At 33.6% G+C, this 19,830-nt stretch overlaps 1 protein-coding gene across 3 annotated transcripts in view; it reads left to right on the top strand.

Moving 5' to 3' along the window:
* The window catches only part of CTBP1 (C-terminal binding protein 1), a 456,395-nt gene that overhangs the window by 22,143 nt on the left and 414,422 nt on the right, over positions 1-19,830 (top strand). For all 3 annotated transcript variants that reach the window (XM_074229968.1, XM_074229969.1, XM_074229967.1), the window contains exon 2: positions 14,004-14,050. The gene's annotated coding sequence lies outside the window, so the exon portion shown is untranslated. The remainder of the gene's footprint in view (positions 1-14,003; positions 14,051-19,830) is intronic.

Below are 19,830 nucleotides of genomic sequence, written 5' to 3' on the forward strand. Positions count from 1 at the left end.
GGAGCTCTGACAGGTTCAGTGCCTTGCCCCACATTATTCTGAGGCAGCATCTAGAGATCTGGCCTTGGAGTTAAGAATACCAGATTATTGCCCCTATATTTTAGGTGAAGAAACCTCCTTTGAAGGGTTACACACACATATCAGAAGTGAATTTGAACCCAGATCTTCTGAACTTTTGATCTAGCATGAATCATGCTGCTTCATTTGAACCTTAATAATCTGAGATAGATACAAATATAACTATTTAATAAATGTTGATTAAATTGCTAAAATATACAGTTAACTTCTAGTTGGGAGCTCTAGTGAGTTTTGATAAAGGGTTTGCTAAATGTGGCATTTGAAGCCTTTTACTGCATGCTGTGGAAGGTTTTGGTTTTATTTTTTGAGATCATTTCAATAAAGTTGTGGTATCTGGAGATTATACTTCTAGCAATATATATTAACCCACTAACTTCTGGCCTCTTGTGAAAAGTTGGTGTTTAAATTTTTATAGGAATTTTGATATAAAGAACTTGGGGCAATCTAGATGAAGATCTCTTCCTTTCATAGTTGGTGGACTATAGTTACTTATTCCCCAACTATCTGTAGAATAAAGAAACTTTATGTATTTATGAGTATAGTGGAATTCTTTCTAAGTTAAAATAATTCTTTTTTTAATGATTGGTTTTAGTTTTGGATGTCACATTCTCAAACTCAGTAAATTTATTAGTAAAATGCACAGCAGACTGAGTGATTTAAATTAATTTTGCAGGTTTTAAAATGCCAACCACTTCATTTTGCAATAGAAATAGAGGAAAGGGGTAGCAAGGTAGCTCAATGGATAGAGTGACAGCCCTGGAAGTCAGGAGGACCAGAATTCAAATCTGATCTCAAACACTTGACTCTTGCTAGCTGTGTGACCCTGGGCAAGTCACTTAACTTCATTGCCTTAAAAAAAAGAAAAAGGAAGAAAGAAATAGTGGAGAGAATAGATCTTAATCCAAATTCATGTTCCTTTCTAGTTTGATTAAGGGAAAAATTGGCTACAAAAGTTAATATTTTGTTGTCCAATAATATTTTTTTTTGCAAGGCAAAATGGGGTTAAGTGGCTTGCCCAAGGCAACACAGCTAGGTAAATTATTAAGTGTCTGAGACCGGATTTGAACCCAGGTAATCCTGACTCCAGGGCCGGTGCTTTATCCACTGTGCCACCAAACTGCCCTGCCCAATAATATTTTACTGTATACCAGGTGAAAACTACTTGATAGAAAGACTAAAAACAAATTTCAAAAAAAAGAAAAAGAAAAACAGAAATGAAGTTCTTATACAGTAACCAACCACTTTTATGTGACTGAGGTTCTGAGTGCTTGCTTTTCAGACAGAAAAGAATATATATTTCCTTTAAATTCACATGTGAAAGTCTTAAATAGTTACTAGGAAGCAAACCTCAGAGTCAGGAAGGCATAACTTCAAATTTGACTTCTGTTAACTATAGACCTTCAGCAAGTTGCTTAACTTGTTAGTGTCCCCAAGCCTCTCTTCTAAGATTTTTAAGTTGTAAAATCAGTATTGATGGAAAGGGTATTTTCTTTTTTTAACTTATTATACTAATGAAATCACATGTCTAGATCTTGTACCCTCTCCCCTCATATTTAGGTCTTCCCTTACCCCCAAACCTCCAAAAACAAAATCACATATGCTGCCTCAAAGTGCCCAGGCTTTCTGGAATTGCTGATCTTTTCCAGATGTTTCAACATTTAATTTTTTTTTCATAAATTGATGCTTTTTATTTTTTTATTTCACTCTTATTTCTGGATATATTATTCCCTCCCCCTAATGTGCCTTGTCTTTTAACTAAGATGAAAAAAAAGACAAATAAAAGTTTTAAAATAATAACCTTGTTTGATATTGTATTTAATATTCTATACCCATATTCTCATTCCATCCCATCCCTACCCCCCACTCACAAACAAGAATGAAAAGGATGATAATTTCCTTAATTCTGAACTGAGAATCAAGATTGGTCATTACAATTTTTTTTTTCTGTTTATGTAGTTGTAGTGCTATATTAGGCTGCATCAGTTCATATCAGTCTTCCTGTGTTTTCCTGAAGTCTTTAGACTTGTTGCTTATTAACATTCAATAATATTTGATTATGTTCATGTACCACAATTTGTTTATCTGTTCACTATTTCACAATCTGTGGATTCCAGTATTTTGCTATCAGTTTTATAACTACAAAAAAGTTTGTCTTTTTGCAATTCTTTGGACACAAGTACTCTATGTATCATCATGTGACTTTTTTTTGTACTGACTTTCCCCCCTGTCTGGAATGACCCCCTCTCCTCACTTCTACTTCTTAGAATCCTTGGCTTCCTTCAAGATGTAGCTCAAATGCCATTTTCTGGAGGAGTCTCTTCACAGTGACTTGAGCAGTCAGAGACTTCCTTTTGGTTCTTTACCTTAAATCTTCTCTGTATGCGTCTGCAATGTTCCTGTTTATTTATATAGTATCTTCCTATTTAGAATATAAACTCTTTGAGAATGGGAACTGGTTTTGCTTTTTGTTATATCCCCGAAACATAGCACGGTGCCCACCTAGCATATTGTAAGAGTTTAATACTTTTTGATAAATTTAATATCTTAGAGTATATGTGGCAATTCTTTTTGTCTTTGACCTCCTTAGGTACAAACTAATGGACTGTTTTGGTAAAAATGCTTGAATATTTTATTCACATTTTAAATTTAATGCCAAATCTCTTTCCAGAATAGTCTGACCAACTCATGGATGCATTAATAACATATTATTATGACTATTTACTGCCCCTTCAATATTGGCTAGCGCCATCTCTGCCAATTTGTTAAATGTGAGGGAAAAACCTCAGCATTAGATTAATTACACTTTTCTTATTATTAATGATTTGGAGCAGTCTTTCACATGAATGTTATTAGGTTAAAATTCTCTTGAAAATGTTTTATTCCTGACCTTTGACTAACATGCATTAGGGAAAAAGTCATCAGCCATTTTTATTTGTTTTATTTAATCACCCCCACATCTATATTTAATTTCTATCTATACCTATCTATCCTGATTATCAGACTCATATCAGAGATTGAAAAAATCTCAAACGTTGCTCCCCTTAAATAACACTTCTTATCCTCTTGCATTGATGTTTGGTCCTACAAAAGCTTTTCAGTTTCATAATAATTGACATTATCCATTTTTCTCTGTTTTATATTTGTTGAATATCCATTTAGAATTTATTGTGGCAAATGGTGTGAGATGCTAGTATAAACCTATTTGCTTTGGTCCAACTGCTTTTCAGTTTTATCAGAAATTATTGTCAAATTTCAGCAGTTTCAAGCACCAAAATTCCTGCTCATCATTTTCAATCTAGTATATTGGTTGACTCCATAGGAATTTTTTTAATTTCACAGTTAGAACACTGAGAAATAGGATGAAGTATATTATCTTTCCATTTACATAATCTTTTTAAAGGATTGTTTTCATTTTATTAATCATTTCATTTTATTAATAAGGAAACTGACATGGAATTTAATTTTTTTTCTTCTAAATAATTCCTGGAAATATTGATAAAATTTCTCTCTCTGACTATTCCCATTCCTACTTCAGGGCTTTCTGCTTTTGAAGTTTTGTATTCTTTTGAAATTATTTATCTACATAAAACTGATGTAGAACTTTAGCTACTATTTCTTTCAAGAAATCTTAAAAAAAAAGAAATCTTGAATAATTTTGACAAATCTTGAATAATTTTGACATGAATGGGAGATACCTTATTGGAAAAGGTCCTTCAAGGAGGCATTTTGCTCTGTCTCTAGTTAAAAAAAACTGCCAATAAAAAACATGGTTCTTATATTCCATACCTCTTTCATTCAATTATGTGATGTTAAAGTTGTAGTCTTTTATTCTGGTGAAATTATGATCTGCTGCAGAATAATTACTGCAAAAATCTACCTTTTCCATGCTAATGATGCCTTTGCTGTGTGTATGTGTGTGTGTGTGTTATATTCTCATAAAAATTTCATATGCTTGGAAAAATAAGCTTATAAGTTAGTACTAGTTTTTTTTTCTTTAGCTGTCAAGGAATTTCTTCTTTAGGTATTTGTAAAGATTTACATGATTACTGTTAGATCTCAGTAATTAAGATTAATGGACCTATGTGATAATATGAAGCAGTGAAAAATAGAGAATTTAGTTATTTTTAAATATGTTACCTGAGGATAGCATTTAAAGGTAAGAATTTTGACAAATCTATAATAAGTAGATAGAACTCATTTAAAAATAATTTTTGTAAATAATTCCTGTACTAAACTATTTAAATAGCTTTTTCTTTCAGTTAGGTTGAATCAATTCTCTGTGAATTTGCTTAGTAAATTTTTTTATACAGATACCATAATTATAAAGTTTATATTTATAGTAAAATAAAAGTCTTAATTCTAGAAGAGTATTATCTTTAGTGTTTGGGGACTACACAAAATGTGACTTGGCAGATCAAATACTAATGTTATTTCTGGCTGGATTAAGAGAAGCCTACTGTCTAGAACAGAAGAGACATTAACCCTACTCTATCCCAATAATATCATGTCTGCAGGATTTTTGTCACTTATGGGTGTCACATTTTAGGAAGGTCATTGATAATCTGACATTTAGAGGAAGGTGACCAGGATCGGGATAGTAGGGAGATCTTTTTTTTTTAAGTTGCTGGATTATTTTATTCTCTAGAATTTTGAATTGACAGGCAAATTGCATCCTCTGGGGGCCAAGGAAAGTAACCATTGAAGAATTATCTAGCTTGAATTGTGAAGGGAAAATATTAATTATATTCATTGACTGAGCAGCTCTTCTTCAGCTCTAAAAGAGCTTTATCCTCTCCCATATGAATCATCCTGGACTATTCATGATGCCTATTCTTCTATGAGCTTTTTTTCATGAGAAGAGGTTTGGGGGCAGCAGCTCTTCCCTTATATTTTAGCATTCAGAGGACAGATGGTCATGGATTGTTCTTTTGTCCCCTGGACTGGGTGGCCAAGCTAAAAAGCGAGCCTGAGAGGCTTCAAAAAGTGTAGATAAGGAGAAGAATATGACAATACCTTTGAGAATACTGTAAAACGGGAACATTTGAGAATCACAGTTGAAAACAATTCCTAACTGGTGCACAGATATCTTCACTTGCTGCCTTGAAAATGGAAAGCAAGTCAAAATATGAGAAACATTTTCCCCCAATAGTAACCAAGTAAGGAGTCATGGTGGTTTTCCTCCTTTCAGGGATTTCTTATAGATCCCCATGGCCCACCCAAATTGCTAGTCTCCACCATGATTTATTGAGAGAACTAGAGATGTTTAGCTTGGAGAATTGACTTTGGTGTGATGTGATAGCTACCTTCAGGTATTTGAAGAGCTATCGAGAGAAAGAAGGATGAAACTTCTTCAACTTGGCCTCAGAGGACAGATGTAACAGCAATGAGTAGACATTATAGAGATTAAATTTCAGATCATTAAGGTAAAACTTTCTAAGAATTGGAGCTTCCCCTATGTATATCATGGAAACAAATGTAAAAACCATTTCAGATTACCTTCTGTTAGGGGGAGGGGGGGAGGATTGTAAAATTCAGAACCTTGCAAAAAAAATTGGTAGAAACTACTATTGAATATAATTGGAAAACAAATAAAATATATAATTAAAAAAAAGAATTGGAGCTTCCCAAAATAAAATCTGTTGATTTGGGTGACAGTGTGTTCCTTCTCCTTAAACTTTTTAAGAGACTAGATGATCACATATTGGTGGTGGTGATGTCATTGGGTCAGGTAAGTGACCCTTAGGGAGAATCTCTGAGAGGTCTCTTTGAAATTCTGCTCTAAAAGCATGTTGAAGTTTCTCCAAGTCTTATCAGATCTTTTAGCCATCTTGACATAATTCTGGGTCCAGGGAAGATAGTCTCTGTGCAAAATGCACATTTTTAATATTAGTTCAACAGACATTCATCTAGTAGCATGCTATAACCTGGGTAGCATATATTTTAAAAAATACAAATGGGTAAATTAATCCTTTGTATTTCTGTGAACTTAATGGAAAAGGAATGTGCTCTGAAATTCATTTTAGTAAAATGTAGAGGAAAGTGAACTAGATTTCATTAGAAGACCTTGGTTCGAATCCTGATTCTGCCAGATAAGTCATGAGATTTCTTTGGCCCTCAGTATACTTTTTTTGAAATTGTTCTAATTGATCTAGTTCTCCTTGAATGAGTTTTTAAAAAATAATTAATAAATTTTATTTAAACATTTACTCTGCCAGGCACTCTACTAGATACAGTGATTTCAAAAAGTAAACCGAAAGTCTTTACCTTCAAGGAGTCTCTGTACTATCAGAAGAACAGAGACACATGCAGATAAATATTCTGTATATACAAAGTTAACAAAAAAGGTGATTGATTTTCATTGGGTGAGGTACTTTGATCCAGGGTATCCAGAAAGGTCTTGTTTAGAAGGTAATGTTCAAATTGAGCTCTGAAGGAAACGATGGATTCCAAGAGGCAGAGAAGGAAGAAGGAAGAAGTACATTCCAGCCTTTGCACTGTGCAAAGTCATAGAAATAGGAAATGGAATACCATGTATGAGGGACTCAACTGGACTGAATGAGAGAGTATGTGTAAAGTAATGGTATACAATAACTGAAACCTGGTGGTGAGGGCTTTAAATGCCCAGCCATTTATTTATTCTGCAGAGCTTTTAAAATAGGGGAATGATGTGATGACATCAGAGCTATGCTTTAGGAATATCACTTTTGCGGTTATGTCAGTTGCTCAACAAGCAACTTGGTGAGTGAGGAGCCTGGAGGCAGAGAGATCAGTTAGAAGAATTTTTGTAGTAGTTTAGGCAAAAGGTGCTGAAGGCCTGAACAAAGGAGATTGTGTGGATAGAATGGACCCTACTTGTACATGATTGAATATGTGGGTGATAGGATAATCAAGGATGTTTACACAACTGTGAACCCTGGTGTTTAGAATGATGGTAACTCTCTTGACAGAAATTGGGAAGTTCCGGAAAGGGTGGCTTTTTTGGGGGAAAAAACAGATTTTCTTTTGGATGTCTGAGTTTTAGATGTTGAAATGGAATTGAAATATCTAATAAAAATTGTTGATTCGGGACTTAAGCTCAGGGGATTAGAGTATATATATATATATATATATATATGTAAAAGAAAATCTTTTGTATAGAGATGATCCATTGGCATCTATAAATAGTAGTTGAGAATCCTTGTTCTCTGCAGTGAGTTCTTTTATTTGAATTTTATATACAGCATCTTCCAAATTTGTTCTCTTTATACAAGAGGTGACAGTGAAAATGGGGAGGAGGGGAAAGAATGTTTACTTTGTCACCATTTACTCAAATATAGCAAAGGTAAAATAAGTTGCCACAATAAAGAGACAAAAAAAAAGTCAGAAACTTTCTTTACCACCACATTTTCAGTCTCCTTTTCAGCAGACACTGGAATAAAGGACAGCTCTGATTGAAACCAAGAGGCAGAAGATAAAAGCTGTAAGCTGGGTTATCTCTTGAAACGGTTGTGAAGCAAAATAAGACTGCTGCAGAGTTTATAAAGAAGAAATCTGGTTCACCCTGATTATTTACAGCATAATTTTGCATGAAACCATGAGGAAAATAAGAAGCAAAATGTGAAATGGAACTGATATGTTAGTGTTGAATGAATGATTTTTTTTTCTGCCAGCTGATCAGATTCCAACATCTTCATTCTGGATTACTGTGTGAGACATTGCCCATAGGTTAATGACACAATTATATAATTTAAATGTACAATTTTTCATCATTCTGTTCTGAACTCTTCTACAAGTGCCAGTCTCTAGTGCATGGACCAAAGGGTATATTTCCCACCCTAGAATTTCCCTCCAAGGAAGTCTACCCTCCTAGAGAATGTCTTGCCATGTTTGCTCTTTATGGCCTGCTGCTAATTATCTCTCTACTTTTTTTGGCTGTGCTGGAGAGTTTGTATTTCAACTTGGCATGTGAATTTTCTTGATCTCCTAGAAAGGAGATCCATTTGGTAGACTTGACTAGGCCTCGATTTTGATTTGCTTCCTTCTGACTTAACTTTACTGTTTCACCTCATGACAGCATTGCTCAGAGGTACTCACTGGTATTTCTCCTTTACTGTCACATCTTTCAACCTTTTTTCCATTGCCCTGAGTTAATGGCTGCTCTTTGGGGACATCAGTTTCAAATGAGTACATTCTACCCATTTCTTTGCAATTCATTGAGCTGACATGGCAGTAGAATAATATTGTTGATTTCTCTTCTGATTCATTTTAACAGTGCTGTCACTTTTACTTCCTAATTTAGAATTTATTGATGTGGGATTAGGAAGTAGTTTCACAGGATATTTTTAAAAGCTTTATGTAAATGTCTGTCATCAAAAATGTGGAACTGTTAATGGTATTGAAGATTAATAACTAATCCTTCAACTTCAAAATATTTTTTCAAATAGTTACAATTCATGTCCCCATAGCCTCTTAACACAAATAAATTATAATATGCTTTGCTTTTTCTGAGCGTTAAGATCCTAAGCTACTCCACAAACTCCTCAATCAGTTTTCTAGTGCTATAAAATTTCCATTTTGCAATGTTGTTGTGTCTGGCTACTTGACAGAATTATCTGTGTTAATTAGAATATAGCAGCTGCCACTACTTTTTTGTGATAGAAGCTAGAGCAAGTTGATGGCTTTCATTGATGATTCAATTGTATTATAATTATATTATAGGTTTATATATAATTATGGTGAATCATCATTGAGAGAGGAGCCACCATATTTAGACTTAATATCTCAGTCCCTGAAGTGCTATGGGAAGAATTTTTTTAAAAAGGAATTTAGGAATATGGAATGCCAGCTGGACCAGACTAAGGACACTCAAAGGAAATCCCTACTGGAAACAACATAATCTAGAAAGCACTGAAGCTTAGCATCTCAAATTAGGAAATACCAAAAGAATGAAAAATTATGAACCATACTAATACTCCCAAAATATCTTTCTGATCTCTACAAAATCTTTATTTTAATTAGATTTTTTGTTGTTATATTACTAGATTCTGTTTCCCTTCCTTCCAGCTACCTAGAATCCCATCCCTTATAAGAAATAATGTTTTAAAAACAAAAAGAGGAAAAAAACCAATAAAACTAATCAAGAAAAATATCTGATATCATATGCAGTATGCTATACCTGTGAATCATAATGTCTGCAGAGGAGCAGGAGGAGACCTTTTTTGGGGAAAGCTTGTTCTTTTCTTTATAAGTATACAACATTTCTTTACAAGTATACAACATTTAGTGTCAATTTTTGTGTTACTATATGGTGTTGCTATATTATTTTTATTGTATTTTAGTGTTTTTTATTCCTCTACTTATTTTACTTTGTATTAGTTCATATACATCTTGCTATACATGCTCTTTATTTCTTATGGAATAATATATTCTATTATATTCATGTACTTCAATTTGTTTAGCTATTCCCTAGTAGATTGATAACCACAGTGATTTCATTTTTTTGTGTAAGGGTCAAATGAGTCTATTAATCCTAAATATCCATTTTATTCTAGTTAACCCTGATCCCTTTATCAGGTGATAAAAACCTCCATTAAGTCAATTGAAAGTTTGTCTTGGGGCAGCTAGGTGGCATAGTGGATAGAGCACTGACCCTGGAGTCAGGAGTGCCTGAGTTCAAATCCGGCCTCAGACACTTAATAATTGCCTTGCAAGAAAAAAACCTTAAAAAAAAAGGAAGTATGTCTTGAGGGTGAACATTACATAGACATTCCTAGTCAGTCATAGTTTTTAGTCTAGGTGAGAAGAAATGGAATGACATTAAAGAAAAAGTATATTTAGATTAGTTGAGGAGACTTAATTCCAAATTACTTCCGTAGTTACATAATTTAAAACTCTTCCAACAATGCATTAGTAAGTCTGACTTTCTTAACCCTTCCAGCCTGGTCTCTTCTTGGCTTTTATCTTTGCCTATTTGCTGAGTATAAGATGAAATCTCAGGTTTGTTTTGACTTGCATTTCTCTTATTATTAGTAATGTGGAATATACTTTTATATTAACTGTTAATATTATTTTTAAATTTTTTTTAAGGCAGTGCTTTGCCCAAGGTCACACAGGTAATTATTAAGTGTCTGAGGCCGGATTTGAACTCAGGCACTCCTGACTTCAGGGCCAATTCTCATCCACTGTGCCACCTAGCTGCCCCAATATTAATTTTTAAAACCTTTTCCATTTCATGCAATAAAGTTATTTTCTTTTTTAATTGTTTCTTTTGCTAGTTAATATTTCATTCTGTCCCCATTGCTGCAAGAGTCATATGATCAACTTTTCTTGTAATTTTTTACTTTAATCTTTAATATGTAGGACATATGTCCATTTTGTATTTATTGAGCAAAAATTTGTGAGCTATTGGTCTGTACCTAATTTCTGTCTGACTGCTTTACAGTTTTTCTTGCAGCTCCTATCAACTAGGAAATTATTTCCTAGGTGATTTATGTTTTGGGGTTTATAAACACTAGGCTATTGATTCTTCTTTGTCTAGTCTTTGTAAAATCTTGATGAGAATGATCTGCATGTCTATGGAGAAGATTCTCAAAAATATGAAAAGGGAACAGACAGTCCTTCACAAATGATTCTGAATTGCACTTTATATCATTGTAGTCACAGAATTAACTGAAAGCTATGGAAAATATCCTATGTTCCTCTGTTAATGATTAAAAAGAACAATCCAACTCAGCAAAACAGAACAAAGCCTCAAAATCCTTTCTGTGGGGCTTTACTCTATCATTCTTATGTTAAGCTCATACAAGATTCCTTGGTGAATATAACCACAGAGATAAATGTCCAATGATTCTCCATTTATTCATATTAAACAGGGCATGGGACCAGGAAAATATGCTTGCTATATGTCTTTGCCACAAGCATGGATTATGAGCTTATATAGGATCCAAATGGAAGAGGGATTCTGTATATGTGGTAAAATCAATTCAAGTCAAGAAACATATTTTAAGTGCCTACTGAATGCTAAGTGCTTCAGATACAAAAATAGTTTCTGCTCCCAAGGATCTCACAGTTTAGTGATACTTGTAAATATTTTTGTTTGTGTAATTATATCAGGCCCAGTATGTTACAGAACAACTTCAGTAAGATGCATGATTTTTCAAACAGGTTATCAGTCCAGGAATTTATTTGCGGAAAGTGAAATGAATTAAAAACTACTCGTTATCCATGTTTATGACATAGATTTAGAAAGCCAATCCCTAATATTAGTGTGTAAGGTCACATATTTGAGACAGACATTGCAGGTGTTCAGTGAATTGAATACAAAATTGATGAGGAATGAGTAGAAGTGAATTACAATTTGGAAAATTGTGCAATTATTGTTATTCTGCTGTGTCTGACTCTTCATGACCCTATTCTTTGCAAAGTTGCCAGAGTATTTTGCCATTTCATTCTCCAGCTCATTTTATAGATGAAGAAACTGAAGCAAAAGGATTAAGTGACTTACCCAGAGTCATACAGCTTGTTTATCTGAGGCCAGATTTGAACCCAGGAAGATGAATCTTCTTGACTTGAGAACTGATGCTCTATCCACTGAGTACCCAACTACTCCAATATTTCCCTCGGCAAGGGTGTAATACTCTACTTTATAGATAGGGCTAGGTACTCTGTCAACTTTAAAACCTTTATAATAAATAATATACCAATATTTTATTTAAGGTGTATGCTAATTGATTTAACTGGATAATGAAATAAATCCATTAATTTTATTTTTCCTAAGAGATTCCCCATAGGGAAAAGTGACTATTATGCAAGATATGGGTAAGCTATTGCAGACTAGGAAGTTAGAGAGCTGGGGGGGGGGGGGTCTTTTTTGCTAAATTGGGTTAGATAATATAATAAATTCCATAGTGATGTAATTCATATGCTGCCTATTTTATGTGCTAAAAATAATATGGGCTTAGTTAACCTCATAAGTGTTAATCATTCAATCACTCAACAAGCAATTGTTAAACACCTACTATTTGTCAGATACCATGTAAACATTCAGGCTGCAAAGATATACAGGAAAAACCTTTGCCTTTAATGCGTGTATATTCCGTTGGGGTGAAATGAATGACACACACACCACAGATCAGTCATCACCAGGTACTGCTGAAAGAGAGAACTCTAGCAACATGGGGAAAGGTAGACTCTATGAAGGAAATTGTACTTTCTCTAAGTCTTGAAGGATGCTTGGTGTTCCAAGAAGCAGAAGTGAAAAGGGAGACTATTCTGGAGGGTTTGAAGATGAGTGTGAAAAGACAAGGATATTGAAGATCGTCTTTGGGAAGCAGAAGCCAACCAATTTGCTTAAGCTAAATGGTGTGTCAAGGAGAGTGATGTGCAGTAAACCTGGAAGATAGGCTTAGGGATAGATTATGAATGACTTTTAAACAGAAATGCCAAAGGATCAACAGAAAAGTTTGTATTTTATCCTAGAACTTCTTGAGGAGAGTGACATGACTGGACCTCTGCTTTATAATGATTAATTTGTTAGTTGTGTGGAACATGGTTTAGAGAGAAGCAGAGACTGGAAGTAGGAAAAGGAGGGAGCTACATCTTGGACTGTCTTATATTCTCATATGAAAAGTAATGATAGTTTACTAGCTAACCCTCTGTCTAGGCTGAAAGAACTTCTAGTTGGAGGTGCTTTCTCTGTTGCCCTTCCTTTAACTCTCCCCCTCCTTTAACTCTCCCCCTTTACTCCTATGATCTTTTTTTCTTTCTTTATCAGTTCTTTAACACTTGTGCCCTCTTTGCCTTCTAAACTCACTTGTCAACCTCCAGATTTTGAAGAGTAACACTCATTCAGCTGGTTGTTTTTAATGTTATATTTTACTGAATGCTTTTTCTCTTTGAATAGTGTAAATATTCATTCATAACCAACATTTAAATGTTTGTTGTATGAAGAATACTAGGAATTTTGATAAAGATATGTCCCTTGTCCTTAAGAAGCTTTCAGTTTAGTAAGAGTTCATTCACATGCATAACCTTACTTCATACTGTTATTGGCCTCAGGTGCATTTTTGATGGGGAAGGAGATTTTCTTAGAAGAGATTTCAAGTTAGACTTTTTAAAAATGGGAATTCAATAAGATAAAAAGGAAAGGCTACATAAAGTCTACCTATCCCCATGTTGCTAGAGTCTTCTCTTTCATTCTATGCCTAATTAAAGTTGTTCTCATAGGCCCAAGTATTTGAGACAGTATGTTGGGATAGGAATGGGGAGCTGTGCTGTTCTTATGTGACTGGAAAGTAGAGTGTATGTATAAAAATTTAAGTGAAAAAGTTGCCTGGTTAGGCTAGTTCTAGATTCTCAAAAGCCTAGAATGCCAGGTAGATTAATTTTAACTTTATTCATGAGACAAAAAAAGAGTCATTAAATTTTTTGAGTGGTAAATATCATGACTAGATAAGAAGTTATTTCAGCTATGGAATGAATGATAATGATAGGAAGAGCTGTAAGGTGACTATTGTAGCAGTAAGTAATGTGGATTTGTATGGGTCAGGGAGAGAGGAAGGTGACCATCATAATCAAGAGCAAAGGAGAGGTGGTAACAGATATTACAGAGATGGGGATCTGTAATGCCAGGTCATTTTGCTTAGGAGAACTTTGGGGAAAGGAAAGAGTCAAAAATAAAGTTAAGTCATGAACATGGGAGACTGCATGCATAGTGGTTCACAAATAATAATTGAAGTAAGATAAAAATTAGTGCCATTTTTAGACATTTTTAATTAATCTTTGTATGAAAGGGCAGAAAAATACAACATACGTCTTTGAAAAGAATGCATGTGGGATTTAAAAAATGGTAAAAAAATCAACAACAACAAACATTTCAATTCATACAGAAATCCTTTAAAAGTATGAGCATTTATCACTAATTTCTTTTCCAATATGCTTATCTACAGGACAGAGTGGAGTGTTTGTGTTTCCAGTCCTATCAAGACCAGTGAAGGTCAGTATTACTCATTCATGTTAACAATGCTGCTAATTTTTTGTGTTATGCAAAAAGGTAAACAGAAATGGTCACTGGAAGAGCTTATATGCTAGGCAATTAGTTTTCCATGAGACTTGCAGTCATAAGAAGATAAGACTTCCCTTAAATGGTGATGGAATCAAACAGCATGAGATGGTACAAAGTATAGCAGTTTTTATTTCTTACAGTAGCCAGGGAAGCTTTGCCTTATGTAAGTCCTTCATGTGTTAGAAAATTGCTTATGTAGTTCAAGTATTTCAAACATTTCATTGCAAATGTGAAAAATTTGTAAATTTTAAAGAAGCAGTACTTTTAATAAAAGATTTTTAGATCAGGCTCAGGGATTACATGGCTACTGGGCAGATCTGTTTTCACGAAATCCCCTAATTTTCATACTACTGTGAGCCATGGTCACTTTAAGGACTAACTCAAATTTTCCACTTGGAGTCTGGAAGACCAGATTTCAGATGCTGCCTTACACAGTCTTAGCTGTAGAACTCTCAACAGATCACTTGGCTTATCTCTTCTTTTTTAATTACAGAGGTAAATTGGAATTAGTTTTAATAGTTATTTTTAGGTTGAATATAGTAGAATATATTTTTAGTGATAATCTGAGTTATGAGTTTTAAAAAAATAGTCCTCAAGGATTGCTCTAAAGACTGTTTATCACTTGATATATCTTTCTTGTTTAGTAGAAAAGTAGCAATTATTGCCTTCAAAATATTAGAATTTTTTGAAAAATACATGATAGGAAATAATTTAAGATACAAAGACATTGTTATTCTTGGTAAGGAAGTTCTTGGATGAATTATGATGAATTAAAAAATTAGAATAGCTCTTGGAGAATCTACATTGTCTGGCAGTAAATGATTTGAGTATTGAAATGTTGCTCTGTCAGTGAAAATAAGAGTTTGCCATTAAGCTCTTCACTAGAAAAGTGTGAAACTAAGGGAGAAGTTCCACCTTTTTACTAAAGAATGGAACTCAACCTTGCCAAAGTTTTCTTCTATTGGTTTCTTGTGATTTGGATGCATTGTTTAATTCTGTTTCCAGTGGTAGTACAAGATGAGCTGGGTAAATTAGAAAGACTTCTAAGATAGGCAGGTGACAGACTATAAGTCTGTCATCCAAAGACTAAACAATCTGAATTTGAAGAGTGTCACTGTGGACTGATTGGCTCTAGCAACTCATGAAATGATGTACTGTAGGGAGAGGGAAACTGATTTGCTTAGAACAAAGTTTTAAACACTTTTGGTCACAAATTTCTTTGACAACATGGCAAAATCTGTGAACTCAATACTATTTTTAAGGGCATAAAATGAAATATATGAATTTTTCAAGGAAATCAATTATACCAAAGTATAGATACCAAAATATTTTAAATAATAAAGTCATGAACCCAAGCTTAAGACCCTGTGCTTACATCTAATCCATGAGGAAATCATGAATCTGTGATGTTTTGAAGTATAATTTATTTGAAAGTGTTTAAAATCTTTGGAAGGATTATTGAGTCTTTGATATAGATGTTCTAGATATATTCAAACAAATACTAATTTTTGACAATTTTCATTGTGATTGATCAATATCAAAAGTTACTCTGCTGTTCAGAAGTTGAGAATTCTTCAATGAACAATAATACTGGAATGTGAGAGGAAGTTCCTTTCTCAGGTCAAAAAAGTTTGACATCACTTGTATCATTTGTTCTTTTTTTAAAAAAAAAACCTTGTGAAAGAAGTATTTATCTTCTTGAATAGATAGCATCTCTGTTTTGAATTTTTTCAACATGTAAAATAAACCACCTCTTCATAAAGTGGGAAGCTAATTTTGGTGAGAAAGGGTGATAAATAACTTAAATTGGTGATAATATTCTCTAATAACATTTTTAAATAGTTAAAAAATAGTTTTTAAGGATTAGTGTAAAGAGTATTTTAGAAAAATAGCAAATGAATACATTTAAAAGTTTTTAGAAATACTAGTCATGGATAAATATTAAGACTTTTGACAGGTAAGGATCTAATATATTTCCCAGTGGAAGCTATTACAGTAATAATTTTTAAGTAGCATGGACCATTTGTCATTAAATAAAAGTTGAAAAAACAACCACCCTACTGTATTCATATTTTCTTTTGAAATCATTTGAAATCTATAGTTTCTAAAAAAGCAGAGTGAGGAAAGGGCAGAACCATGTATGACAAGAATTTAGCGATCTGAGTAAAAATGGTCCATAACAAAAAACAGGGAGCACTTAACCCCATTTGCCTTGCAAACACCTAAAAAAGAGAGAGAAAAGAAGAAAAAAACACCAAAAAAGTTGGGGGGGGATTTTTTTGTGTCTCATAAGCAACTTCAGAATTCACCTAAAGATTTGATCAGTAGCTTTATTTTGGAGATAAATACAAAACTTCCCTAGGTGAGTACTTTAAAGTACAATAGTTTGAATGTATAAACTGTAGTATGTTTGTGTCTGGTTTTTGAGTCTCATTATTTTATAGTCAGATCACAAAATTTGAGTTTTAAAAATACTTTTTAATTTTAAAAGTGGTGCAATGTAGTCTTTCCAGGTATATATAACCTGGTAATGGTAAGAATTTTTTCCAAGTTTTAGACCTCATTCCTCAGTGTTGTGTGCCTTTGAATTTGGTTACCATTTAAGTAAATGATCTGAGACTTTGACAGCATGAAGCCACAGCATGATGACAGAGCAAAGACTGAAAAATTGAGTTTTACCTTTTGCATTTTAAAGGCAGGTCTTGGTTTACAAGAATGAAAGGTAAAGCTGCTAGTGCTGATGACATGGCAATTTAAGAGAGCAGACAGATTTCCTACTTTATAATTTCAGGGGGGGGAGGAATAAGTTCAACAACAAACTCAACCCTTTGGTCCATATTACCTCTATCTGCTACAGGGAATAAAATGAGTTAAGAGGGTAGCAATACAGCCCTTAATTCCACTCTGCCATTGCTTAATATAGAGAGTCTAGATCTAACATTTGAACATTTTGGCTTGTTGAGTTAGTCTAAATGCTGTAGGCCACTAAGTTTTTAGTTTTCCTTTTGTACATGTGATCATCTTGGATCCAGGTTATAAGTCAAATAGTCTTTCAGTATAACTTAACTAGCATCTCTTTGCATAAACTGCATCAGTTAACGTGTGACAGCCATGACTTTCTGAGGACCCATTCATTTCTCACAACTCCACAGTGAACTAAGAATTCTAATGTTGTATTTACAGAAGAAGAGAAGCATGTGGTCCTTCAGTGTACCCTGGAAATAATGTTGTGCATAATCTTCCTGCATAATTACATGCCAAATGAACGACATCCTGGATCAGGTTTTCCAAAAACCATCATGTGACCCTCAGTCTTTCCAAAAAATCTCTCAAAAACAGCTGTCAAAATCTACCCCCAAAAGCTTTCAGATTGCCCTGACAATGATAGAAGTTTTTGTACCTTCTGATTTGTTGCAATAATGATAAGACAGATTTTTAAAAATTCAGCTAACTGCTTTGTATGGTATGCTATTGTGCTGTATGTCAAGTGTACTTTACATGTATTTACTGATTACTACCCTTTAAAATTAGTTATCATCCACTTTAAAAAATTTTATATTGGTATTTCCATTAATTACTGAAATTCCATTCAATTCATTAAACATTAAGTACTCACCATGTGCAAAAGCACCATTTTTGGTGCTGAAGGAGATAAAAAATTTAGATAAGGCATCGTCCCTAACTACAAAACTATTTTTTGATTGGCCATCAGATCTCAAATTCAAGTTGCTGCTTATTATTTAAATGTTGCTTCATCTGGAAAATTAAACTCTACATAATTTTAAAATTTGCTTCTAGAATGTAGCTTGCTGTCAATATGAAGACTTATTGTAATTTTTGAATATTTGTATTTTAATTTTACTATTAGATTCTTCATACATGTGATAAGCTTTTGAGAATTTTTGAGAATAAGCTTTCTTCCTTATTAAAAAGTATAGAGAACAATTTTCTCAATATCTGTATGCTAAGAGAATTATTTACAAGAAAGACATCAAAATTACAATTCTTGACTTCTCCTTTTGGAGAACTGCAAAATAGCTACAAAACCATAGTTGGTGATCTGGAGCTAGAGTGCAATGGATTTGGAGAAACAAATTCAAGTAAACTTTTTTTTCCCTGGTGAGTTGAGGCCTGTTGAAGTTTTGTCTTATAGGTACCTTTTTACTTCTTATGCTCACCTTGAACCAATGTTTGCCTTCTGCTCTCTGTGTCAATACCATAGGACTATCCCTGGGGTCTTGCCAAGTTATATTCAGTTATATAAAGTGGTTGGGAGAGCAGAAAATAAATACCCCTTTGTATCTGTATATGTACACCATTGTTATTTATTTACAAGCAATTTTCATGTTAAAATGTTAGTTATTCTTTAAGTTTTCATTTTTCCCCCTTCTGATTCACTTACATTTTTTCCAACATTATCCCTGACATGGATTCCTTCAGCATAGAGTAGAGGGACTGAGTCAGAGAGCAGTCCAGGGAACTATAACATAGAACACTATATTCATTTAACTTACAGGTCACCTTGAGCGATGATTCCAGATCCATTTTGAGCAGATAACACATTGTTTGTCTCATCTTTTCTCATCTCTCCATCCTTTTCTTCCATTGCCAGAATGATTCATAGTGTGTGTGTGTGTGTGTGTGTGTGTGTGTGTATTTGAAAATTAAACTGATTTGTGTCATATCAGAAAGTTAGTGTATTGAACCAAGGCCATTTCAAAACTCACAGAAAAGATATAGCTATCTTGTGTGTAGAATATACATTTACTATGTGTGTAGAATATACAAAGTATGTTATGTAGTAGTAGAGAAGATGGAAAGACAAATAAAATATAGTCGTCCCTGCCTTCTGGTAGCTTACTATTTAATAGGGGGAGATAAGATATATACAAGTAACAGTAAAACAAAATCAACATGACAAAAATTATCTTTTTGATAAATTATACTGAAATAATCACAAAATTTTGAGTTCAGACTACACAAATAGGTAACATTTTGAAAATAATTTAATAAAAAGAAACTGGGAATCACATTTTTAAGAAGGAGCTATACTTTTTCCTCAAAATTCTTTTACATTTCTCTATCTGTCTAGCCTTGCCTGTTTATCCCTATTTTCCTGTCTCAGCATGTTTCCTCCAAAAACATGGTGACTCAATTTTTAAAATTACTTTTGGCTGTAGCTATCCCAGTAATCAAGGGTAACCTGACAAAGCACTTGGCTAAAACTGAACTGCTACCACTGGTTCCTAAGGGCAGTCATACCAGTGTCCACCAACTTCTTCCAGCAATTTTACCTTCTGTTCCATCATCTCTGGTAGTTACTCTGACCTGAGGAAGTCAAGCAAAACAACTTGTGTTTGTCACACTGTTGTTAGAAGTACTGGAGGTATCAACAGTACAGAGAGATTTGCTAAAGTTTTAACCTGTCATAAATTTTTCCATTCTCAAAGATACATTTTGTGTATATGTGTATGTGCTGGATTTTACCTTGATTAAGTAGAGAAAGCAGGAAATTTATTAAGTCAATGAATAGTGTTTACTTAGAATAAATAGCAGACTGACTTTAAACATTTAAAGGTGTTTGTTTACTTAAAAGCACCTTTAAACTGCTAACTACTTTACAAAGAAGAACTATTACCATCATAACAGAAAATGTTATAATATTTGCAATAAGGTAAAAAACCACAATGAATGCTATAAAGTAGTCCTTA

Source organism: Macrotis lagotis, chromosome 3 (assembly GCF_037893015.1).
Source record: "Macrotis lagotis isolate mMagLag1 chromosome 3, bilby.v1.9.chrom.fasta, whole genome shotgun sequence".
Taxonomy (NCBI): domain Eukaryota; kingdom Metazoa; phylum Chordata; class Mammalia; order Peramelemorphia; family Peramelidae; genus Macrotis; species Macrotis lagotis.